Consider the following 25,712-nt stretch of genomic DNA (forward strand, 5'->3'; position numbering starts at 1 on the left):
CTCTCTCTACTCTTCCTCTCTTTCCACTCATCTCTTTTTCCCACTGGACCCAATCCCTTCTCACCCTCCCCTCTGACTCTCTCTCCTGTCTTTCCCTCGTCTATCACTCCTCTCAGTTACGCTCCCTTATTTCCTTTCTCACACCCTCCCTCAAAGGGGCTTTGTTGACATGACAATGCCTTGTGGCCAATGAGGAGGAGGCTGTGTACTGAGCCAGCCATCAATAGGAAACGTTGACAATAATACAGACATTGGCACAAAAATGCTCAGGCACCATTGACACACTTGCCCTCGATCTATCTCTGCACTCCTCTCTGTTGACCCATAATGTGTTTTTTTTTTGCTGGTCGGTCAGCACCTCGCTCTTCCCTTCTCTGTCCCACACATTTCTCTGATTCCCATGTTAGGTCTTTGGTCGCTCTCTCTCTCGCTCTCTCTCCTGTCTTCAACTGTTAGTTTTCTTTCTCCACTTTCTCTCCTTCTACCATACTTCTCTTTCCTCTCCTAACTCACTCCTGTCCTAAGTTGTTAGCTCTCTCCATACCAGCGGTGTTCTTCAAACAAAGCCCAGCCCCACCGTATCCTCTAGCTCTCCAGCCGGTTCAGAACTAAAACCCTCAATGTGCCACAACAAGCTCCTTAAAACGGGACCACCTCTCCTTAACGTACCTGACTCAGCGCGGTAATTAGCTCGCCGATTTTATCATTTTCCGCATTACTGTGTGGGACAGAATCCCTTTCTTTATTCTTGATCCGCCTCTCCACTCCTCCCTCTTTCTTTATCCTTCTCCCCTCCAAGACCACCCCGGCGCGGCCGTTTTTGTCTTCCGTTCCGTCACTTAGCCAATGGGACGTGTGTGAAGATCGTGAAAAAGACCGTGTGGCGGGAAGGCGACACAGGGTCATCGGAGGTTGTAGTAGATCTCTTAGACACACACACACACACACACACACACACACCCAACTGCACATGTTAATTGACACAATGGATACTAGAGGTCGACCGATTATTATGATTTTCTTCAATACCGATTTATTGGAGGACCAAAAAAAGCCAATGCTGATTAATCGGCCGATTTTTATATATTTGTAATCATGACAATTTCAACCATACTGAATGAACACTTATTTATTTTAACTTAATACAATACATCAATAAAATCAATTTAGTCTCAAAAAAATGTTACATTTGGTTTAAATAATACTTTCTTCTTGGAGAAGAAAGTAAAAGTGCAATATGTGCCATGTAAGAAGAGCTAATGTTTAAGTTCCTTGCTCAGAACATGAGAACATATGAAAGCTGGTGGTTCCTTTTAACATGCGTCTTCAATATTCCCAGGTAAGACATTTTAGGTTGTAGTTATTATAGGACTATTTCCCTCTATACCAGGGGTGTCAAAGTCAAATGGACGGAGGGCCAAATAAAAAAATCAGCTACAAGACGAGGGCCGGACTGTTCGAATGTTCATTGAAAAATTTTTAAATGACGCATATAGTCTAGTGAACCTAATTGAACCTACTGAAAACCTAACAAATATATTACAATATGATCAGATAAATAAAGCAATATTTTCTTATGGCTCTGTCAGTAATCTTTAATTTTCAACAGACACAAAAGACAAATTTCCTTTATATAAATATCCCCATAACATGAACATTAAATGAAAGAAACCGGTATTCAAGGCACCATCAGTAGACTATATTTTCTATTTTAGCAAAAGTGGGCTAAATTTACTTCAAAGAAAAAACAATAATAGCAATTTTCTATCATCCACTCAACTGAAATATTTTTAAAATATAATTGGATTGAAATACAAAAAAATAAAGTGCAAAAATCTATTAATCAAAAACAACACTTTGTTTAAGGAGAAGTAACATGCAGTGAAAACAAATATTAAATTTTAACTTTTAAACTTGAACTGAGTAAAAACTCTAAATATGTGATTGCACAGTAAAGTTCACTTGTTTGAGGTTGAGGGTGATACTTGGTGGTGTCCCATCTTTTCCACAAGTTCATCAATGTTCGGGGTAAGGCTCTGAGCTGAAGAAATCCTCAGAATTGAGTGGAGGTGTTCAGCAGTAAGTCGACTTCTGTGTGATGTTTTGTTCAGGTTCATCAAAGAAAACAGTTGTTCACACAGGTATGTGCTGCCAAACATAGACAACGTTTGAGCAGCCTGGATGCGCAGCTGGGGCATTGTGCCGGGGAGGAAACGGGCGAACTCCGCAGCACCCACTGCCGCATATTTTGCCCTCAGTGCATCATTGCATTGGAGGTCAATCAACTCCATTTGGAGGTTTGGTGGTGAGCTTTCCACGTCAACAGCAAATGGGTTACCGAGCAGTTCCAACCTGCTTTTTTGTGCTTCAAAGTCAGCAAATCGGCGTCGAAAGTCAGCGGCAAGCATACCTATTTTATCAGCCAACTGTGTGCTCGGGAACGCACTGGTAGAGAGCTTCTCTTTCATGGTCTGGCAGCTGGGAAAGTGGCTCAAATTTTCTTTCCGCATCTGCGTCTCCCACAGAGTCAGTTTGGTTTTAAATGCCTTCACTGTACTGTACATATCAGAGATGACACGATCCCGACCCTGCAGCTGCAAGTTTATTGCATTCAGATGACTCGTAATGTCACACAGAAAAGCCATTTCACACAGAAACATTTCGTCTCGGAGTTGTGTTGTGTCTTTCCCTTTGCTGTCCAAGAACAGACAAATCTCCTCACGAAGCTCGAAACATCTTTGAAGCACCTTTCCCTGGCTTAGCCATCGCACCTCTGTGTGATAAGGCAAATCACCATGCTCCGTTTCTAACTCCGTCAGAAATGCCTTGAACTGGCGGTGATTCAAACCTTTGGCTCTGATAAAGTTAACTGTGCGCGTGATGATGCTCATTACATGCTCCATTTTCAAGGCTTTACCGCACAACGCTTCCTGGTGTATGATACAATGATAAGCTGTCAGCTCACCTGTCGCGTTTTCCTCTTGCATCTTTTCCCGTATCTTCGCCACCAGTCCGCTCCTGTGTCCACACATCGCAGGTGCTCCGTCGGTTGTCAAACCCACGAGTTTTTCCCAAGGCAGCTCCATCTCATTTACACATCTTGACACCTCTTCATACAAATCATGCCCCGTAGTTGTGCCATGCATAGGACGTAAAGCCAAAAACTCCTCTGTCACGCTTAGGTTGGAGTCCACTCCGCGGATGAAAATTGACAACTGGGCAATGTCAGAAATGTCGGTGCTCTCATCCACAGCCAAGGAATATGCAATAAAATCTTTTCCCTTTTTCACAAGCTGCTCTTTTAGATTGATGGACAACTGGTCTACTCTCTCGGCAATGGTGTTTCTGCTCAGACTCACATTTAAAAAGAGTTGCCTTTTTTCTGGGCAAACTTCGTCACAAACTTTAATCATGCAGTTTTTGATGAAATCCCCCTCCGTAAATGGCCGGGCTGATTTAGCGATCTCTTCTGCCAAAATAAAACTGGCCTTGACAGCAGCCTGGCCTTGTGATTTGGCTTTTTTGAACAGAGCCTGTCGAGATTTGAGGCCTCGTTTTAATTCCTCTGCCTTTTGTAGCCTTTGTTCCATGTCCATATTCTTGTTTTTGTCCGCGTGTTTCGTTTCATAATGTCGTCTCAGATTATACTCTTTCAGTACCGCCACACTTTCTCCACACAGAAGACACACAGGTTTTCCAGCTACCTTCGTGAACATATACTCCGACTCCCACCTTGTTTGAAACCCCCGGTTCTCAGTATCCACCTTCCGTTTTGCCATTTTTGATGGGTATCTGAAAGTTAATTTTACTGTGATGCTGACGACTGCTGTGCCAATAAATATTGAAATGAAGCAGCCTACTGCTCGGTGCGTCACCTTTGCATTGTGGGAAATGTAGTATTGGTGCGTGTAAAAGATCTGCGGGCTGCCGGCTTGCTGCGGGCCGGTTCTAATAATAAATCAAGATCATCCCAGGGGCCGTAAAAAACCTTCTTGCGGGCCGGATGTGGCCCGCGGGCCTTGACTCTGACATATGTGCTCTATACCATTTTGTATTTCATATACCTTTGACTATTGTATGTTCTAATAGGTACTTTAGTATTGCCAGCCTAATCTCAGGAGTTGATAGGCTTGAAGTCATAAACATTGCAATGCTTCAAGCATTGCGAAGAGCTGCTGGCAAACGCAGAAAAATGCTGTTTAAATGAATGCTTACGAGCCTGCTGCTGCCTACCACCACTCAGTCAGACTGCTCTATCAAATCATAGACTTAATTATAATTAACACATAGAAATACGAGCCGTAGGTCATTTAATATGGTCAAATCCGGAAACTAGCATTTCGAAAGCAAGACGTTTATTCTTTCAGTGAAATGTGGAGCTTTTTCCGTATTTAATCTAATGGGTGGCATCCATAAGTCTAAATATTGCTGTTATATTGCACAACCTCCAATGTTATGTCATAATTATGTACAATTCTGGTAAATTAGTTCGCAACGAGCCAGGCGGCCCTAACTGTTGCATATACCCTGACTCTGCGTGCACAGAACGCAAGAGAAGTGACACAATTTGCCTAGTTAATATTGCCTGCTAACATGAATTTCTTTTTTAACTAAATATGCAGGTTTAAAAATATATACTTCTGTGTATTGATTTTCAGAAAGGCATTGATGTTTATGGTTAGGTATATTCGTGCAACGATTGTGCTTTTTTCACATGCGCTTTTGTTAAATCATTCCCTGTTTGGCAAAGTTGGCTTTCTTTGTTAGGAAGGAATAGTCTTCATAGTTCGCAACGAGCCAGGCGGCCCAAACTGTTGTATATACCCCGACTCTGTTGCACAGAACGCAAGAGATGACACAATTTCCCTAGTTAAAAGAAAGTCATGTTAGCAGGCAATATTAGCTAAATATGCAGGTTTAAAATATATATACTTGTGTATTGATTTTAAGAAAGGCGTTGATGTTTATGGTTAGGTACACATGGCTTTTTTCGCAAATGCGCTTGTTAAATCACCCATTTGGCGAAGTAGGCTATGATTCAATGATAAATTAACAGGCACCGCATCGATTTATATGCAACGCAGGACACGCTAGACAACTACACATGGTTGACGATAGTACTAGTTTAACTAGTGATTGTTAAGATTATTATATATTTTTTTATAAGATAAGTTTAATGCTAGCTAGCACCTTGGCTCCTTGCTGCACTCACATAATATGTAGTCAGCCTGCCACGCAGGTCCCTTGTGGAGTGCAATGTAATCGGTGTCCAAAAATGCAGATTACCGATTTATTGTTATGAAAACTTGAAATCGTCCCAAACTAATCGGCCATTCCGATTTAATCGGTCGATCTGTAACGGATACGCATCACACGAATGCAAATACAAATGTTCATCAATGTGCCCACATACAGTGTTTGATACAAGCCCACTACTCGCAAACACTTTTCTCACACACTGTAATTGAGATATGAGCCTTCTTCCCCTGTCTCCCAGTTGGAGGGTCACTCTTGGGAGTCCTTTCCCATCGCTCTGTGTTTTGCGTGACTGCGACGACACTGAGCACACCCAATACAATGGCCTCTGCTCTCTGACTCTCACACACCATAACAATGGTAAGCACTAGCTAGCTCTCATCTAATGCTAACTAACTCTGCAAATGCTCTGAATTCCACCCTTATCTGGGCCTATATGGCCTTACTTTGAAACCCATACACACTCACACACACACTCACACACACACACACGGGTGGTAAACAACGTAGGTGACCTTTGATCTCATAAAACAAAAGTAAAACTCAGTCCCATGGTGGAGAGTCACTGAATCCTGGTAACTGGCCGTTGTGACCACTATTCCTCCTAGAGCCAGTTTTTGCCACTAAACTCAATGGGTATAATGATGACTTTACTCAGGAAGAGCTGATCCCAAATCAGAGTATACGTTACCAACGTTACCATGAGCGTCATTGTGTCATGGACACCCATCTCTCAGCAGGCATTGTAGTAAACGCCCCTGAGGACCTGATAGGCCATAATTGCAACTTTTATGAGGTCAGGTCAAGTGCCTGACAAGAAAGGGCGGGGGCCTAATTGTAGAGTAACCATGGTGACAGGGAACAGCTGGGTTAAAATGAGAGCCTGTGTTACCTTGGTTATCTCCAGTGTCACCCTGTGTTTTTGTATACTCCCCATTCCACTCCTCATTTTATTGCCTTGTTTTTTTTTCTTCTCGCTTTCGTCTTTTCCCATCCTCTGACCAAGTGTTTTCTTGCTCCCTCTTTTTCTTCTCACGGCCCTTAATTCTGTTTATTTCTCCCTCTCACTCTCACACACCCCTTGTACCCTCTTAACCACCTCCTGCCCTCTGTAGTGGTCTGTCTCTCCGTCACTCTGTCTCCCTCGCTCGGTCTCCCTCACTTGGTCTCACCCTCCCTCTCTCGCCCCCCCCCCCCCGCTCATTAACCTGTGATTTAAGTGAGGGTTCTAAAACCAAAGGGGTTTGGATAAGGGTCCAACAGCTCCGTTTTCCTCTGTTTCCTCCCCCCATTCCCACCATCCATAGAGGCCCTCTCCTCCCTCCTCTCCTCCCTCCTGTCCCCAGTGACGGTGCTACTGCAGTAGGCAGCAGTGGGATAGAGGTACTGCTGCTGTATTAGACCTGCAGAGGAAATGTACCAGGCCCGTCTCTGAGCCTGAGCTACAGTGCAGTGAGGAAGCATTAGCCCCCTTTTCTGATTTTTCTCTAGTTTTGCATATTTTTGATACTGAATGTTGTCAGATCTTTAATGAAAACCGAGTATTATATAAAGGGAACCTGGTTGAACAAATAACCAAAATAAAAGTATACTTATTTAACAAAGTTATGCAACACCGTTGCCCCTGTGTAAAAAAGTAATTTCCCCCTTACACTCAGTAACTGGTTGTGCCACCTTTGGCTGCAATGACTCCAACCCAAGACTTCCTGTAAAGGTGACACGACAAGTTATTGAGTGTAAGGGGGCAATTACTTTTTCACCCAGTACCATTGGGTGTTGCATAACTTTGTTTATGAAATAAAATAAATAAGTATGTTGTATTATTTGTTCACTCAGGTTCCCTTTTTTAAAATCTAATACTATATTTAGTTGAAGATCTCACAACATTCAGTATCAAATTTATGCAAAAGTAGAGAAATGATTTGCCCCCTTTCTATTTTTTCCCACAGCACTGTATACCATTGCCTGGGTGCCTCGGCTCCTCTGACTCAGTGTCACACACACCAACACACAGACACACTAACAAGGACTGACGCACACCACCATCACGACACCAACATGACCCTTGCCCTGAGGAGAGGAGGGAATCCTCTACCCATATTTTGAGACGGCACCATAGGAGTCAATGGGGGAGTGAGAGAGAGTCAGGTCAACAGGGGCAGCTTGGTTATATCCCAGGGTTGTTCAGTAGTCACAAAACGGAGTGAAATGAGGGGGGAAAGAGTACTTACTACCTGTACTTGTCCAATAAGAAACGCTTGTTTTCCTTTCCCGTTGTAAAATGTTTGAAACCATTTTGCTGTGCTGTGCCCTAATGAACACTTTTTACATTGACATTTTAGTTATTTAGCAGACTCTTTTATCCAGAGTGACTCAGTTAAATCAAATTGTATTTGTCAAATGCTCCGAATACACCTTACTGTGAAATGCTTACTTACAAGCCCTTAACCAACAATGCAGTTTTAAGAAAAAATACCACCCCAAAAAAGTAACAAATAAAAGTAACAAATAATTAAAGAGCAGCAGTAAAATAGCGAGGCTATATACAGGGGGTACCAGTACAGAGTCAATGTGCGGGGGCACCGGTATTGAGGTAATATGTTCATGTAGGTAAAGTTATTAAAGTGACTATGCATAGATAATAACAGAGAAGCAGTAGTGTAAAAGAGAGGGGGGGGGGGGGCAATGCATATAGTCTGGCTAGCCATTTGATTAGATGTTCAGGAGTCTTATGGCTTGGGGTTAGAAGCTGCGGTACCGGTTGCCGTGCGGTGGCACAGAGAACAGTCTATGACCGGGGTGGCTGGAGTCTTTGACGATTTTTAGGGCCTTCCTCTGACACCGCCTAGTATAGAAGTCCTAGATGGCAGGAAGCTTGGCCCCAGTGATGTACTGGGCCGTACGCACTACCCTCTGTAGTGCCTTGCAGTCAGAGGCCGAGCAGTTGCCATACCAGGCGGTGATGCAACCCGTCAGGATGCTCTCGATGGTGACGCCTTAGAACATTTTGAGCATCTGAGGACCCATGCCAAATCTTTTCAGTCTACGCATTCATCTTAAGATAGCTAGGTGAGACAACCACATATCGCAGTCGTAGTAAGTACATGTTTCCTCAGTACAGAAGTAATCAGCGAAGTCGGTGCAAGTAGACGACCCAGGTGAAGTGTACCTGGCTCATCTGTACACTGTGGTGAAATCGCAGAGTCTCTCCACTGGTGCCTGCCTGCCCAGGTACTTTTGACCTGTTTTGACAGGCACTGTCAGGCGGCGTACGGTCAACCTAATGGGGCATGTGGGTGCACTGTTGAGGTCTCTCCTATTTTGACACAGTTCTGTCAGATTGGCCCCCCTGTTATGACACTGTACACACTCTAATGACTTGGCCTCCTCTGAGGTCATCTAGTTGACAGGCAGCAGGGCAGTAGACCTGGTCCCGTTCATCAGGCACCGAATGGACGAAAACAGACAAACGGGGAGAGGGGGATGTCTTGGGCTTGTCCAATGAGGTAAGTGTTTTAAAACGTTGGTGCCTTTTAATGAACATGACCTTAGTTTTCCTGCTGGCTCGACCTCCAGGTGAGGCCTATAATGGTCTACTGGGTTTCTTCATGAGATTATTTTTGTTCCCTTTACTGAGCTGGATGAGCTGCATGCCCTGGAGAGCACAGTCAAACTGCAGGGCTGTTTCCTGTAAACAAGGCCTGTGTGTGTGACCCCTCTCTACCTTTCTGTCTCTGCCCTTGCTAAGAAATTTTTGTCACTCACCACCTCTCTCTCCCTCAGTCTCTCTGTGTCCTTGCCGAAGGTATTGATGTGTGTGACGTGAGCGTAGCTGTGTTCTCAATGTGAACGGGCCTACTTGTTGTCAGGGTCTGTGGTGCCTTGTTCTGTAGCCTAGTGACTCGACGGGTGTTCCTGACGCCAGTCTCACCACTGGTTTATTATCACTCTGTGTCCTGGCGTCTCTCTCGTGTCCGTCCCCCATGCCCTTTCCTCCGGCGCCCCTCGTCCTCACTCATGGTGGCTGTGTCCGTCAACAAATCAGTCTATTCAGGGGCTTTTTACAGCTGTTCTCTCATTTTGCATGAGCAATGAATATGAGAGCTTTCTCTGAGTGTAATATTTCAGAAATTCATTTTTGACATGACCTGAAATCCATATCAAAGCCTTTCTCATACTCTCTGTAATCTCTACCGCTGTAACCAGGTAGAAGTTGCCCTTAGTCACAATCACTGATCTAGGATCATATTACCCTCCCCTAACCTTAACCATTAGGGCCTCAAACCTCAACACGGAACTTAGATCAGTATTCCTAGGGGTAACACTCCTCAGAGTAGATCAATCTATTCATTTGTCACCCCAGTGTACCCTCTTCAGCCCAACCCTGACTCCCAACCCTGAGTTCCAACAACATTTTACCGGGGGGCCCATATCTCCTGCTGTCATCTCTTAACAGCGCCTGTGTCTCACTGGACGACCGGTGTAGGGAGCCTTTTACTACCCCTGTCAAAACGTGCTCCCGCCCTCATCCCACTCTGCATGGTTGGTTTGTAAATGCCTCCCTGTTGCCTTGATTGCGGGCTGTGGATGTCGCCAACACTATTCTCTATGCCACACAGAGTGTTCGGGAAACTCCCCTTTTTGAAATAGGCCTACGGTATGTAAATTGAACGATGTCACAAACATCCCAAGACAATTCAAGTAACGACGCACACGACAACGTTAATGTCAGAGGTTTTGTTTCCTGAACCGTAGGCTACAGTATCTCTCTCCGACATGTCAAAGATGGTATTAACACCAACCCCCCTGCCTTCATTAGCTCTTGTGTGTGATTAGGCATGCTCTAATGATGCAGACTTCCACTCTGTCTGGGAGTGCTTCTGCCTGGTTGACCCAGGGATTTTAACCTCTCACTGTCTGAAAAGAAGTGTGTTATATTAGCAGCAGGCTGTGTGCTAGGCTCCAGACTCCATCCCTATCTCTCTCTGTGCATCTGCTGTTAGAGAGTGTGACGCGTAGACCTATATGTTTACCTAGTGACGCCATTTGAATTGGCTTCATGTTAGCTATCTGTACCTTTTTTTTTATAACTGATCCTGTTGCAGTTTGTTTTGTGTTGCTCGTAATGGCTGCAGTTTACTGAGAAGAGGGAGAACTGAGATAAGAGCAAATGGGCCTAACTGCTGAATTTGTTTTCTGTCACTGTGGGTTTAGGCCTGTGTACCCTCTGTAAATAGAACCATGTTGCCCCCTAACTGTAGAATGTGGTATTACAGGGACCTTCTGTCATTTGAATGAACCTGGAGAGAGAAATTGAGGCTTTGTGTAAATTAGCCTTAGTTTTTGTGCTACTCAATGCCTAAAACATACTCCATTATACTATGCCACAGGCTACACACTTACAACACACTATCCTACTGTACTAGTGGGATTCAACTGAACTCTATAACCCCTGTTGTATAAAACTCTGGCCCCCCCACGCCATCAGATCCTGTTCTCCCCCTTTTCTCAGTTTTTCCTAACTTGCAAGCAGGCGTATTGAATAGAACAGTATGGAGCAGGGAAAGTCTCTGGCTGGCTCCAGCTGGCTCAGATTCCTCTACAGGAAGTGTTTGTGCTTATAGCAGCGATGAAGGGGTCGCGGGTTCACTGCGGAACTGTGGGGGCGCCCTGTGATGATGCGTCAGGGCCACACAGCTGGTGACTGGACTGGACACCAATAGAATGTATTCCATTAAGTATATACTTGTGGGCACAATTGGAGTGCTCAGGAGAAGTATACGGAATGGAACACGACCAGCCGTGTGGCCCATTAATACATTGTTGCGATTTCTCTTTGAACCGTATTGCTTAGGTTTGCCTCTGTGTGTCTCCACATTGCTATTAGTCTACTGTATTTGGAGACTGGTATTTCAAGGGCTAGTTTGATCCACAGTTATGCAGACCGCAGCGCATGAAGGAGGAAGAGGCAGGGAAAAAGCAGAGGATGAGACGGGTAGAAGATGGAGAGGGATGGAGGGATGCCAGCCGAGAGCATGGGTGAGCGGAAGGCAGACCGACAGAGAAACAGAAGGACGGGGAAAGAGTGACTTCCTTTTTACGATATTTTTTTTTTTTAGCTGTACTGACAAGACATGCCAAGGCCAGTTAAATCATGTTCCCGCTGTTGCTGTCTCATCCTCTTCCTCCCTCTCATATCCACCTCTTCCTCAGGCTGCCGTCATTATCATGTTTCCTGTGGGTTATTTAAAGATGGGAACGGAAGACGACAATGAGAAACAAAATATGGAGCACGGGGGAAATTTCTCCAAACCTTAAGGTTTGAATAGATAAAATGTAGGCAAATCATTTTTACTCCAGCTCTTCATGTCGTGTGTGCCTTTTTGAATGTGCATACACAGTGTACATGTGAGTACGGTCTTTCCTCATGGGCATGGGCTAGGGGTGTTTTTCAGTTAATGGATGTAGGCTTGTGTCGTGTGTGTGTGTGTGTGTGTGTGTGTGGTCTTGTATGTCAGGGTGACCTTGTTGGCAGACTCCCTATCCTACATGATGCTGCAGACTCAAGCAATTTAGCGGCCTATAGGGGGAGGGAGAGAGGGAACGAGACCTGGGGAAAATGAAAGAATGGAAAGGAAGACAATGGACTGATAATGTTGGAATTGGAAGTGCGAATAGCAGGGACCTTCATGACTTTGGTCAGTGGTCACAATGAACAATTTGTGTGTGCGGGGGGGGGGGTTCTCGTGTGAGATTCTGGTCTCTGTATGAAACGGGTCATTCTCAACTAGGGTTACAAAGGGTTGGGACATTTCCTGAAATTTTCCATGAACTTTGCTTAAATTCATCAAAAAAGCAATTCTATTTATTGTGGTATATTTTGGTTAAACTATCCCGAATTCAATAGAAGTGTAACCCTCTGCATGGAAAGTGCACTCTTCCATCACATGTGCAGTGCATTCTTCCATCACATGTACAGCTGATTCTCAACATCTTGCACACTAATGAGATGCTATTGAGCCCACACTACTACACTGTCTGAGCCCAGGACTACATGCTTTCTCGTAAGTTTTGATTACAATACTGGGTGGGGGTGAATAGATTTTATATGACATACATTATTTATTTGCTAACTAGTAAATAGCAGCCTACCGCAAAGTGTGTTAACAATTTCTGCTAGTTAGTTTTTTGCTACCGTATGGGTTTTAGCTTGCTTGAGCCTGCTAACTGAGAAGTGTTAATTCACCTATTTCCATACATGTTTCATTTTAAAACATTTATCTTACAAAGGGACAAAAGTCCCTCTACTTCTATTCGAGGTGAAAATGATGAATCAGACACCTTATCGCTAGCAACAGCTCATGGTCCTCCTGGAATCATTTTTTTTTACTCAATGGAGGAACGTAGTCATAAATGCTGATGAATGTCTTGCTCGATCTGTGTATGCAACTGATCACCTCTGATGCTCACAGGCAATGTGTATTGGAAGACATTTCTGAATGTTCTTCACCCAGCATACCACTCTCCAACCAGACACGCTTTATCTACTCATTTGCTGGTGAAGGTCAAGCAAATCATAGAGAAAGCAGACTGTATTGCAATCATCTCTGATGGGTGGTCGAATGTTCGTGGGCAAGAATAATTAACTACATCATCTCCACCCCTCAACCAGTATTCCACAAGAGCACAGACACACTGCTCTCTACATTGCAGATGAGCTGAAGGCAGTCAATGACCTCAGAAGGTATTTGCACTGGTGACAGACAATGCTGCGATCATGAAGGCTGCTTGGTCTAAAATGGAGAAGTCCTACCCTCACAGCACACCCATTGGCTGTGCTGCACATGCATTGAAACTGCTCCTCAATGACATCATGGCACTGAAAACAATGGATACACTTTACAAGAGAGCTAATGAAATGGTTAGGTATGTGAAGGGTCATCAAGTTATAGCAGCAATCTACCTCAACAAGCAAAGTGAGAAGAATAAGAGCACCACATTGAAGCTGCCCAGCAACACCAGTTGGGGTGGTGGTGTCATGTTTGACAGTCTCCTGGAGGGGAAGGAGTCTCTCCAAGAAATGGCCATATCACATTCTGCCGATATATGGACAGCCCCATCAAGAGGATCCTCCTGGATGATGTATTTTGGGAGAGAGTGGTATGCAGCCTGAACCTCCTGAAACCAATAGCAGTAGCCATTGCACGGATTGAGGGAGACAATGACATCCTGTCTGATGTTCACTCTGCTTACAGATGTAAGAGAAGAAATGCGTATTGCCCTGCCCACTTCACTGTTGCTCCAAGCAGAGGAAACTGCAGTTCTGAAATGCATCATAAAGCGTGAAGACTTCTGCCTGAAGCCCATACACGCAGCAGAGTACATGTTGGACCCTAAGTATGCTGGCAAGAGCATCCTGTCTGGTGCAGAGATTAACAAGGCCTATGGTGTCATCACTACCGTGTCTCGCCACCTTGGCCTGGATGAGGGCAAGGTTCTTGGCAGTCTGGCAAAGTACACTTCCAAGCAAGGGCTTTGGGATGGAGATGCGATATGGCAGTCGTGCCAACATATCTCAGCATCCGGGCAAATTTGAGGGTTTTTGAGCCTGACAATGAGCCGTCCTCAACAAGATTGGAAAGTGACAGTGACGATGAGGCCTCCAGGGAGAAGACATGGAAGCCTGAGAGGAAGACATTGAGGAGGTCCAGGGAGAAGACATGGAAGCCTGAGAAGAAGACATTGAGGAGGTCCAGGGAGAAGACATGGAAGCCTGAGAGGAAGACATTGAGGAGGTCCAGGGAGAAGACATGGAAGCCTGAGAGGAAGACAACCAACGCTTTAGTTTCTAGACTATCATTTTACAGATGTATGTTGAACATGTTTTTGGGGGATGTGATGGATCATTCAATATTCCCTTTTGTTGTTCAGTGAAATCGTCCCATGTGAAGAGTCAACTCATTTAATTAAAGTTCAATCTGTCACTAAATTTGTTTTTTATTTCTATTGCAATTATGTCTACTTATGATAAGGTAAATGTATCCAATGAAAAAATGGTATTAATATTGATTTGCATATATTTCCATTAATTCCCACAAAGTTTCCACCTCTGAATATTCCCCAAAATGTGCAACCCTATTCACAACCGGCCATTAGAGTGCAGAGCCTTATAAAATCATTTACATTTTAGTCATTTAGCTGATGCTCTTATCCAGAGAGCCTTAGTTGTGAGTGCCTACGTTTTCATACTTGTCCCCCGTGGGAATTGAACCCACAACCCTGGCGTTGCAAGCTCCATGCTCTACCAACTGAGCCACACCGGACCAACCTTTTGTGTGTCTCTCTACCACCTCTCTACCTTCCCTTTATCTCCTCTCTTCTTTCTTCCCTCCTTTCGTTCTCTCATCTCTCACTTTTCCATTTTTTGTTTGTTCGTTCATTCGTTCTCTTTCCCTCCAGTATCTCTCTGTGCCATGCGCGTACAGTAGTCTGACATCTCCATGCCTTCTTTGTCCAATGAGTCACTCTCAATTCCTTGGTTATTTGGGAGTTTTATGTAGACACACACACACACACACACACACAGCCGTAAACATTTCCTATTCCGGTGGAGGGGCTTTGAAACAGACCCCCGTTAGAGGCCCTGACCTCTTGGCCTCCAGTCTTTTGCACACACTGCTCTGCTCATTCACTCAATGTGCATCCGCCTGTCAAGAGACAAAGTGTGTGCGCCTGTGTTTGTGCGCTTCTGACCTCTGACCTTGGCTATTTCCTTTGATAATCTCATCTTGGTAGTGGATTCAAACCCCTCCTTAGCTGAGTCTTGCACTTACAGGCAATCAAGCCGAGCGAGGTTAGCTGAGGTAATCACATCCCACTTCATTATTTTATGTGTTTTACAGTACTCCTGTATGTGTGTACCTGTTGGCTGTTTCATACTTGAGTACTCTCATCTCATGCATGTCAGTGTAAGTAATGAGGCCCAGGACAAGCTACCCCCCTCCCCCCTCCAACAACAAACAAAGTCACACCCACTTCAGAAATGACTGATGTGAGAGTTTGGTCTGCGCACAGATCAGATTTATTTTTGATAGTCTTTCGTCAGCTCTATAAATCAGAAGTTCAGACGTTCTTAGAGTTCTGGATAATTATTGCAGGGGTTATTAGTGGTGAGGTTAAGATCAACGAATGTCCGATTGCGATGTAGCTCTACCGTTTTTGTTAACTATTGGAGACGTAGTATCAAGCCCATTTTGACAGTGTTTAGTCTGGCTCTTCCACTAGAGTGTAAGGGATTGTGTGTTTGAGTGTTGTGTAACTGTTCACCCCTCACACACATCGGTCTCGTCTGTCCCACAGTGGTGGTTTTAAACTCTTGACCTCAGATTTGTGGCTGTCGCTAAAACATTGACACTTCCCTTATTAGGCCTTTCTCTCTCTAGTTTGTCTCGGTATTGGTTTTCTCACTTTCCATAAGCCACACTTCTAGTTCTCATCTCAGGGTTTTGGTTTTTAAGCAGGTAGATATGGTGTTTCTATGATTCTGACGTGTGATCGGTGGATTGGCCCTGGGCAGAGAGGACGGTGGGTAATTTAACACTAGAGGTTCACCGAACAGACTTGCATGTGACAGTCCTAGTGGAAACCACAAGCTAGACAACTGGGGTATCGCGATGTCTCCAACTGTTTCCCTAAAATACTGGTGACTATGTGATGTTATGCCCACTGCTACTCTATATAGGCCTGGCCTTTCCAAACTCACGGTGACACACACACACACACACACACACACACACACACACACTAACTATTCATCTCGATGTGATTCTAAATGGATTCTATGACCTTTTATGTGTTTTGGTCAATCTTGTCTTGGACAGCAGCTCGGTTAGAAGTTGTTGCCACTGTAACATTAGCGTTGACATGCAGGAGAACAGTTTAGAAATGCAATGCATGCACGTCCATATTGTGTACACACACACACACACACACGGTTCTCTGTGAGGGCTGAGTAACTCAAGGACCCCCTGCCATGCTGTCTATATCTATTCTACCCCCTGTCCCCCTGCCATGCTGTCTATATCTATTCTACCCCCTGTCCCCCTGCCATGCTGTCTATATCTATTCTACCCCCTGTCCCCCTGCCATGCTGTCTATATCTATTCTACCCCCTGTCCCCCTGCCATGCTGTCTATATCTATTCTACCCCCTGTCCCCCTGTCATGCTGTCTATATCTATTCTACCCCCTGTCCCCCTGCCATGCTGTCTAGATCTATTCTACCCCCTGCCATGCTGTCTATATCTATTCTACCCCCTGTCCCCCTGTCATGCTGTCTATATCTATTCTACCCCCTGTCCCCCTGTCATGCTGTCTATATCTATTATACCCCCTGTCATGCTGTCTATATCTATTCTACCCCCTGTCATTCTGTCTATATCTATTCTACCCCCTGTCATGCTGTCTATATCTATTCTACCCCCTGTCCCCCTGTCTATATCTATTCTACCCCCTGTCCCCCTGTCATGCTGTCTATCTATTCTACCCCCTGTCATGCTGTCTATATCTATTCTACCCCCTGTCCCCCTGTCATGCTGTCTATATCTATTCTACCCCCTGCCATGCTGTCTATATCTATTCTACCCCCTGTCATGCTGTCTATATCTATTCTACCCCCTGTCATGCTGTCTATCTATTCTACCCCCTGTCCCCCTGTCATGCTGTCTATATCTATTATACCCCCTGTCATGCTGTCTATATCTATTCTACCCCCTGTCATGCTGTCTATATCTATTCTACCCCCTGTCATGCTGTCTATATCTATTCTACCCCCTGTCCCCCTGTCTATATCTATTCTACCCCCTGTCCCCCTGTCATGCTGTCTATATCTATTCTACCCCCTGTCATGCTGTCTATATCTATTCTACCCCCTGTCATGCTGTCTATATCTATTCTACCCCCTGTCATGCTGTCTATATCTATTCTACCCCCTGTCATGCTGTCTATATCTATTCTACCCCCTGTCATGCCGTCTATATCTATTCTACCCCCTGTCATGCCGTCTATATCTATTCTACCCCCTGTCATGCTGTCTATCTATTCTACCCCCTGTCATGCTGTCTATATCTATTCTACCCCCTGTCATGCTGTCTATATCTATTCTACCCCCTGTCCCCCTGTCATGCTGTCTATATCTATTATACCCCCTGTCATGCTGTCTATATCTATTCTACCCCCTGTCATGCTGTCTATATCTATTCTACCCCCTGTCCCCCTGTCATGCTGTCTATATCTATTCTACCCCCTGCCATGCTGTCTATATCTATTCTACCCCCTGTCATGCTGTCTATATCTATTCTACCCCCTGTCATGCTGTCTATATCTATTCTACCCCCTGTCATGCTGTCTATATCTATTCTACCCCCTGTCCCCCTGTCATGCTGTCTATATCTATTCTACCCCCTGTCATGCTGTCTATATCTATTCTACCCCCTGTCATGCTGTCTATATCTATTCTACCCCCTGTCATGCTGTCTATATCTATTCTACCCCCTGTCCCCCTGTCATGCTGTCTATATCTATTCTACCCCCTGTCATGCTGTCTATATCTATTCTACCCCCTGTCATGCTGTCTATCTATTCTACCCCCTGTCATGCTGTCTATATCTATTCTACCCCCTGTCATGCTGTCTATATCTATTCTACCCCCTGTCCCCCTGCCATGCTGTCTATATGTATTCTACCCCCTGTCCCCCTGTCATTCTGTCTATATGTATTCTACCCCCTGTCCCCCTGTCATGCTGTCTATATATATTCTACCCCCTGTCCCCCTGTCATGCTGTCTATATGTATTCTACCCCCTGTCCCCCTGTCATGCTGTCTATATATATTCTACCCCCTGTCCCCCTGTCATGCTGTCTATATCTATTCTACCCCCTGTCCCCCTGCCATGCTGTCTATATGTATTCTACCCCCTGTCCCCCTGTCATGCTGTCTATATCTATTCTACCCCCTGTCCCCCTGCCATGCTGTCTATATCTATTCTACCCCCTGTCATGCTGTCTATATGTATTCTACCCCCTGTCCCCCTGTCATGCTGTCTATATCTATTCTACCCCCTGTCATGCCGTCTATATCTATTCTACCCCCTGTCCCCCTGCCATGCTGTCTATATGTATTCTACCCCCTGTCCCCCTGTCATGCTGTCTATATCTATTCTACCCCCTGTCATGCCGTCTATATCTATTCTACCCCCTGTCATGCCGTCTATATCTATTCTACCCCCTGTCATGCTGTCTATATCTATTCTACCCCCTGTCATGCTGTCTATATCTATTCTACCCCCTGTCCCCCTGCCATGCTGTCTATATGTATTCTACCCCCTGTCCCCCTGTCATGCTGTCTATATCTATTCTACCCCCTGTCCCCCTGCCATGCTGTCTATATCTATTCTATCCCCTGTCCCCCTGCAATGCTTTCTATCTATTCTACCCCTTGTCATGCTGCCTATATCTATTCTACCCCCTGTCCCCCTGTCATGCTGTCTATATCTATTCTACCCCCTGTCCCCCTGCCATGCTGTCTATATCTATTCTACCCCCTGTCCCCCTGCCATGCTGTCTATCTATTCTACCCCCTGTCCCCCTGTCATGCTGTCTATATGTATTCTACCCCCTGTCATGCTGTCTATATGTATTCTACCCCCTGTCATGCTGTCTATATGTATTCTACCCCCTGTCCCCCTGTCATGCTGTCTTTATGTATTCTACCCCCTGTCCCCCTGTCATGCTGTCTATATCTATTCAACCCCCTGTCCCCCTGTCATGCTGTCTATCTATTCTACCCCCTGTCCCCCTGTCATGCTGTCTATATCTATTCAACCCCCTGTCCCCCTGTCATGCTGTCTATATCTATTCTACCCCCTGTCCCCCTGTCATGCTGTCTATATCTATTCAACCCCCTGTCCCCCTGTCATGCTGTCTATCTATTCTACCCCCTGTCCCCCTGCCATGCTGTCTATATCTATTCTACCCCCTGCCATGCTGTCTATATCTATTCTACCCCCTGTCCCCCTGTCATGCTGTCTATATGTATTCTACCCCCTGTCCCCCTGCCATGCTGTCTATATGTATTCTACCCCCTGTCCCCCTGTCATGCTGTCTATATGTATTCTACCCCCTGTCCCCCTGTCATGCTGTCTATATCTATTCTACCCCCTGTCCCCCTGCCATGCTGTCTATATCTATTCTACCCCCTGTCTCCCTGTCATGCTGTCTATATGTATTCTACCCCCTGTCATGCTGTCTATATGTATTCTTCCCCCTGTCCCCCTGTCATGCTGTCTATATGTATTCTACCCCCTGTCCCCCTGTCATGCTGTCTATATCTATTCTACCCCCTGTCCCCCTGTCATGCTGTCTATATCTATTCTACCCCCTGTCCCCCTGCCATGCTGTCTATCTATTCTACCCCCTGCCATGCTGTCTATATCTATTCTACCCCCTGTCCCCCTGTCATGCTGTCTATATCTATTCTACCCCCTGTCCCCCTGCCATGCTGCCTATATATATTCTACCCCTGTCCCCCTGCCATGCTGTCTATATCTATTCTACCCCCTGTCCCCCTGCCATGCTGTCTATATCTATTCTACCCCCTGTCCCCCTGCCATGCTGTCTATATATATTCTACCCCCTGTCCCCCTGCCATGCTGTCTATATCTATTCTACCCCCTGTCATGCTGTCTATATGTATTCTACCCCCTGTCCCCCTGTCATGCTGTCTATATGTATTCTACCCCCTGTCCCCCTGTCATGCTGTCTATATCTATTCTACCCCTTGTCCCCCTGTCATGCTGTCTATATCTATTCTACCCCCTGTCATGCTGTCTATATCTATTCTACCCCCTGTCCCCCTGTCATGCTGTCTATATCTATTCTACCCCCTGTCCCCCTGCCATGCTGTCTATAACTATTATACCCCCTGTCCCCCTGCCATGCTGTCTATATCTATTCTACCCCCTGCCATGCTGTCTATATGTATTCTACCCCCTGTCCCCCTGTCATGCTGCCTATATGTATTCTACCCCCTGTCATGCTGTCTATATGTATTCTTCCCCCTGTCATACTGTCTATATGTATTCTACCCCCTGTCCCCCTGTCATGCTGTCTATATCTATTCTACCCCCTGTCCCCCTGCCATGCTGACTCACTGAGATCATCCGTCTCACATATCGTGACTTCATGCACTCACCCTCTTTTAGAGTGGTACAGCATAGTTACTCTTGTAGTTAGATAGCAGTTCCCTGCCACAACCCTCATGTTGTTCTCTCACTATTTTAGACAGTAATTTCATACTCACTCACTCACTCACTCACTCACTCACTCACCTTGGTTTAGTGGTCTATCAAGTCACCCACAGTCGGAATAGTTCCATTCAAAGATGGCCATTAATACATTTAGGAAGGAGTGACATCTCTGTTGCTATGAGTGAGCCAAACAGAGACAGCAGCACATGCTCACACATGACACGCGGGTTGACACACACACACACACACACACACACACACACACACACACACACACACACACACGGACACACACACACACACGGACATATGCGCAAACATGCACAAAGGAAAGATGATCTCATGTTGTTTCCTCCCTAGCTAGAGAAAGAAGGAACCCAACGGTTTCATTGGTTTTATTCAATTTCTGAACTTTTTTATAGTGGTGGTCGGAGCAACGGCTCAGTGCCGGGCGCTTGTTTCAGGGGAAAGGAATTCAGTGTATGAGTGTCAGAGTGCAAGACAGAGGCTAACGAAAGAGCGAGTGAGACTAGAGAGGATTGGTGTAAAGAGCGAGTGAGACTAGAGAGGATTGGTGTAAAGAGCGAGTGAGACTAGAGAGGATTGGTGTAAAGAGGGAGGTAGCTCGAATGGAGAGAAGGACTTGGCAGAGATTACTAGTCTCTCAGCAGTGAGGCTACGTGTTCAAAAAGGAGAAGTTGGAGAAGGACAGCGAAGACTGGGATGGAAAGTTGAGAAAAGTTCATCTAACAGCTGACTATTATCCAAGGCAACAAAAAAAACCAGGAGAGATGCTTCTATCGAACAGGCTGAGGCAGAAACTTCAAAACTCTTCAGTAGCTTGTTGCTCACGGACTTGTCCGTCTTAGGACAGACCTGGGATTGGTATTGGACGCCGGAAGTGGTCACTCTCGTTTTAAGTCTTTGTGGAGCGAACTGACTCGGGGTCAGTTAGCACGTAAGCGGTTAGCAATGGACCTGCTCACGGACCCGGCGGTCGTCACGCCCATCCTGGTGGTGGCTGCTCACTTCCTCTCTGCGGCCGGGGTGTGGTTCTCCCGTCGACGGCGTACCCCTCGTTTCACACCAGGTATCTCCTTCTGTCACTGCTGCCTCTTTATACCCCTCAGACAAGGAGAGGGAGGGTGTTTAGTGTGACTCCTGGCTTCCTACTTCCTCTCTGGACTCCTCCCCTTTTTGGTGTCATTGGGTGACTCTTGTCAGCATGTCTTGTGTTGGCATGATGGCTTGTTCACTGCTGTGTTGCCGGTTGGAAGTGGAAAGAGCGGATGATTAGCGGTTAGCCTATTGGTCAATGTATTGGGGTTTTGAATTAGTGTAGATGACAGTTAGCATGTAGCTTCTTTCTGTTGGATTTCAGTTTAAGGAGACTGTTACTTTCCAGAGTACTTTTTTTATTTTTTATCTCATAGCCTTTGACTTGCTAGTCTGATTTTAGTTGTTGTGTACAGTGTGTGTCTGATTAGATCTCTACCGGTGTGAGTCATTCTAGGGCAGTTCTCCTTATTTGGCCTTTTCTACAGCACAGCTGCTACCTTTTCATGTGCCACTGTTTCATATCAACTTAATTGCCGTTGACGTTTTCGTTTGTGTGTCTGCCTTTTAGAATATCGTGTCAGCCTAATGCAAATGAGCAGCGTCACTTTGGTGACAATGAGCAGCTCCCCACTGTCACCTGGCCAATTATGCTGAGCTAATGATAAGCATCGTGACAAATATATGTTGTTGTACCGGTGCAGTCCTGTACGAGGCCTACGTCCTTTAATGTAAAGCCTAATACAAGATATGGATCACAGTCGGTCTGGATCCAGCTACCTGTTATCCCAGTGGTAAGTGACTTTGATCGCCTATTCTAGCATGAGCCACTATGTACTCAATAGCCAGAAAGGACAACAGTGGCTGCTGGTGAGGACGTTCTGCTAATTGTCTGGGTCGATAGGAGCTGAGGAACGGTGAGGGATCGTCCGGCTCTTGTGTTCTACAGCGATGCCTCGGGAGGAGTGACCATTTTCCGACTGCCACTTCCTATTTGTACAGGAACCTACCTTCACGATCTGAAGGGACTGGATAGGACAGCTGTGCTGTGTTCCATTTCTTGGGGCTGTGTGTGGGTTTCACTCTGTGTGTGTGTGGGTGGCACTGTGTGTGGGTGATGCAGGCAAGCATGTTTATTAGGCTTGCTAAAGTGTGGTACAGATTGATACATAGCTGTGTGTGGGTGGCACTGTGTGTGGGTGATGCAGGCAAGCATGTTTATTAGGCTTGGAAGAAGAAGGGAAGAAGGGATCCGGCGCAACGAGGAGCTCAGAGAAGACCTGGAAAGAGAGATCGCCAGAACCAAGCTCTCAAAAGGCGTCATTGTAAATTGTACTAGGGCTGTCCCCGACTAAAACAAATCTTGGTCGACCGAAAGTCCTCTTCTTTCGACCAATCGATTGGTCCAAAATGTTCAATGTGTATGATTTCATAGAGGCACCGTATGTGGGTTTTAATCAAATCAATGATATGCATTGAGTTTGTCTCATGCTTTAAACACACCGTCTCATGAAATAAGACCCACATGACAAGAGATCAAGATAAACTTAACCTGAGCCGACCACCCTCCTTCAGCTCCTGCTGGCTTTCGCCGATTCTGCCTTTACTCTCCAGAAGTTGCCCGGTACAGACTACACGAGGTGTCGGCAACTTTTTTTTAAAATGTGGAATGCCAATTTATCTTACTGTTTCTACCGATCTGCGTGCCAGTTAAGTGCACGTTTTTGTAGAACTTATTTCATTCATAATGATGTCTTCGTATCTTAAAATCATTATGTGGTTAATCAAAATTCCATCTAAATCTAAATGAAAATTATACAAACCTGAAAAAGTGTAAAACATAACCTACATAAAGCCAACAAATAAAAATATTGCATCCTGCAGGTATAAAATGTCCTGATTTAAAACGGATGCATCTGTCGGCTATTTGAGCAAGGGATAAGAAGTAGTCAGGTAGGCCTATTTTTATGACATTTCCACTGGATCAGAGCGTGACACTTTTCACCTTCACGCCGAGTGGTTATCGAAAGGGGGAGAGCAGTCAAGATTTTTCAAATACATTTCGGAACTATTGTCATTCTCAATGGATGTTAAAACAGACTTTGTTTGCTTGCTGTTTGAGGTGAACAAAACAACATTACTTTGAGAAGCTCCACAGTTCATTCGTGGTGGTGGGTTAAGCCAATCAGAAATACTATCAGATCCCCATATGGGCACGTTTATATGCATACATTTGCACGCAGGCCAGATGGCTTATAGGCCTACTTCTATGTGTAATCAGGTGCGCGTCCTTACTCAACATTGAGCGCACCAAACAAAAGACAATGAGTAAATTGACAACTCGTACATGGTATGAAATAAACCTAAACTTGTTTCTCACAAGTGTAGCATAAGTTGTTCACTCTGCAAACAACGTGTCCACTCCGACAATGAGAACTGTAAAAGACCGGAATAAGAATATATTGAATGCCTTCACAGAAATCACCGTAACCAAACAAACCATTGTAGATTATTATAGGTATTAATGGTAAATGTAGTACTGGTGATATACTGTATGTAATGGGGAGTTATAGCCTATCAACCAAACAATCAACCAGACCACTAATTGAGGTCAGCCCTACGATTGACTTTAACCCGCATCTTCACCCACTGAGCACCGACCGACACCGGATGTCCATGGACGTTGAACAGTAGTTGAAAGTTGGTCAGTCCACCCTGGCCTTGATGTTAACTTCCACAGATGGGCCAGACTGGGCCAAATCTGAACCCATCATAGACGTACCAGTCAAGTTTGGACACGTACTCATTCAAGGGTTTTTCTTTATTTTTACTATTTTCTACATTGTAGAATAATAGTGATGACATCAAATGTATGAAATGACACATATGGAATCATGTAGTAACCAAAAAGGTGTTAAACAAATCAAAATACATTTTATATTGGAGATTCTTCCAAGTAGCTACAGTTGAAGTCGGAAGTTTACATACACTTAGGTTGGAGTCATTAATAGTTGTTTTTCAAAGACTTCACACATTTCTTGTTAACAAACTGTAGTTTTGGCAAGTCGGTTAGGACATCTACTTTGTGCATGACACAAGTAACTTTTCCAACAATTGCTTACAGACAGATTATTTCACTTAGAATTCACTGTATCACAATTCCAGTGCGTCAGAAGTTTACATACACTAAGTTGACTGTGCCTTTAAATAGCTTTGTAAATTCCAGAAAATTATGTCATGGCTTTAGAAGCTTCTGATAGGCTAATTGACATCATTTGAGTCAATTGGAGGCCTACTTTCAAACTCAGTGCCTCTTTGCTTGTCATCATGGGAAAATCAAAAGAAATCAGCCAAGACCTCCGAAAAAACATTGTAGACCTCCACAAGTCTGGTTCATCCTTGGGAGCAATTTCCAAATGCCTGACGGTACCACGCTCATCTGTACAAACAATAGTACGCAAGTATAAACACCATGGGACCACGCAACCGTCGTACCGCTCAGAAAGGAGACGCGCTCTGTCTGCTAGAGATGAACGTACTTTGGTGCGAAAAGTGCGAATTAATCCCAGAACAACAGCAATGGACCTTGTGAAGGTGCTGGAGGAAATGGGTACAAAAGTATTTTTATCCACAGTAAAACGAGTCCTATATCGACATAACCTGAAAGGCCACTCAGCAAGGAAGAAGCCACTGCTCCAAAACAGCCATATAAAAGCCAGACTACGGTTTGCAACTGCACATGGGGACAAAGATTGTACTTTTTGGAGAAATGTCCTCTGGTCTGATGAAACAAAAATAGAACTGTTTGGCTATAATGACCATCGTTATGTTTGGAAGAAAAAGGGGGAGGCTTGCAAGCCGAAGAACACCATCCCAATCGCGAAGCACATGGGTGGCAGCATCATGTTGTGGGGGTGCTTTGCTGCAGGAGGGACTGGTGCCCTTCACAAAACAGATGGCATCATGAGGCAGGAAAATTGTGATTATATTGAAGCAACATCTCAAGACATCAGTCAGGAAGCTAAAGCTTGGTCGCAAATGGGTCTTCCAAATGGACAATGACCCCAAGCATACTTCCAAAGTTGTGGCAAAATGGC

The 25,712-nt window shown here is 45.0% G+C and overlaps 1 protein-coding gene and 1 non-coding gene across 2 annotated transcripts in view; one reads left to right on the top strand and one right to left on the bottom strand.

The window, feature by feature from the left end:
- LOC139373416 (microtubule-actin cross-linking factor 1, isoforms 1/2/3/4/5-like) overlaps positions 1–25,712 on the top strand; it is a 283,532-nt gene that overhangs the window by 79,247 nt on the left and 178,573 nt on the right. The window lies entirely within an intron of this gene.
- Positions 14,507–14,580, bottom strand: trnaa-ugc (transfer RNA alanine (anticodon UGC)). Its single transcript has one exon. It is a non-coding gene; the product is annotated as a tRNA-Ala (tRNA).

The sequence above is a fragment of the Oncorhynchus clarkii genome, chromosome 18 (assembly GCF_045791955.1).
Source record: "Oncorhynchus clarkii lewisi isolate Uvic-CL-2024 chromosome 18, UVic_Ocla_1.0, whole genome shotgun sequence".
Classification (NCBI taxonomy): domain Eukaryota; kingdom Metazoa; phylum Chordata; class Actinopteri; order Salmoniformes; family Salmonidae; genus Oncorhynchus; species Oncorhynchus clarkii.